At 38.7% G+C, this 1,515-nt stretch overlaps 1 non-coding gene across 1 annotated transcript; it reads right to left on the reverse strand.

Moving 5' to 3' along the window:
• Positions 1-1,050: 1,050 nt before the first annotated feature.
• LOC142444038 (U1 spliceosomal RNA) lies at positions 1,051-1,213 on the reverse strand. Its single transcript, XR_012783722.1, has one exon. It is a non-coding gene; the product is annotated as a U1 spliceosomal RNA (small nuclear RNA).
• Between the last annotated feature and the right edge of the window lie 302 nt (positions 1,214-1,515).

A 1,515-nucleotide genomic window follows, 5' to 3' on the forward strand; every position in this document is an offset into this window, starting at 1 on the left:
CATAAAGTGCATGTGGTACCACAATCAGCTTCAAAATATTTCCTTCCTTCCTAATCTCTCAGATATAAACTCCCTTTCACTCTGTCTGTCCCCACAGCCCCACACCACTGTATCCTTCAGGAACCCTATTCTACTTGCTGTCTCTATAGGTGCATAAATCCGGGTTTCATATTCTGAGAAAAAGAGAATATATATATATATATATATATATATATATATATATATATATATATATAATAAATTCAGTAGGGTTACCGCCAATGACAAAATACATCTGAGTAGAGTATACCCAATATGAAACAGAGAGAGAGAGAGAGAGAGAGAGAGAGAGAGAGAGAGAGAGAGAGAGAGACAGAGAGAGACAGAGAGAGACAGAGAGTTGAAAACAAGATCAGGCCTAACATGCATGAGCAGGGAGTTAACTGAAAAAGTTTTAACCATTCAAGTCAGGTGTATCATTTTGATTTACTATAATCATCTCTCCAGTGAAATCTGATTAGTAACCAGGTGAGTCCCAGTCCTCTATTAATGGACAGAGGGAAATCACCAGAGGTTTATTTCCTCTGTAGATCTCACAAATGTATCTTGCCTTTAAACATGTATCTTCCATTCTTCCTAAGATTTAGAATAATGTTATTATGTATTTCCTTTAGATCTGGTGATGTTAGAAAGGGACAATGGTATTTCTATTTTTTCCTTTCTTTCTTCCGTGAACACAATGATGTCCCATCAGGATAGTGAGGGCTTTATTGCTTGTTCATCAGATAGATTATGTATCTCTTTAATACTTGGAAACTTGACTTGTATTTATGCTAAAAGCAGTTCAGGTGTCATGAAAATCACTAAGGTAAACTTTAATCACATACCACGAAGTGTGACAATTTTATTTTCTCTCTCTTTCCTCAGATATATTATGTTATTTCTTTAATATATTGAAAGCTGGTGTGAATTATTGCTAAAAGCTGTTCTTGTCTCACTTAAAATCACTAAGGTAAGCTTTTATCATATCACATGAATTGTGATGATTTTATTTGTATATAGTTTTTTTTTTTGGGGATAGCGCGAACGCAGTCCCCCACTACCACAAATTATGCAGTCGAGTTTCCCACATTTGGGGAAATCGCAGGGGTCAGCACACCCGGAGTGCAATGGGTGAGCCTCGCCCTGGGAAAACCACCTTCGTGATCATGGTATCTCCCCTGCCAGGTTGTATATAGTCTTACACATTTTCTTGTTATTGATAACTATGTAGCTTTTATTTTAAAGTGTGATTTGATTTTATTTAATTTCTGGAGTCAGGAATGGATGAAATCCAACTGCAGTCTCCAAAACACTCTGTTCCATCAGACGCACACTAGGAAGTGGCCTGCTAAAAGGCTAGTGGCAGCTCTCTGATTTCTATGAAGCAGCTGGAGCCCAGAGATGCAATCCCTCACTCTCCTGCTGGACAGAGTCCTGGGTGTGGTGTCTGAGAGGAGTGCTGGGGGCTGTCTGCTCAGGAAGGATGTCTCTGTC

The sequence above is a fragment of the Tenrec ecaudatus genome, chromosome 3 (genome assembly GCF_050624435.1).
Source record: "Tenrec ecaudatus isolate mTenEca1 chromosome 3, mTenEca1.hap1, whole genome shotgun sequence".
Classification (NCBI taxonomy): domain Eukaryota; kingdom Metazoa; phylum Chordata; class Mammalia; order Afrosoricida; family Tenrecidae; genus Tenrec; species Tenrec ecaudatus.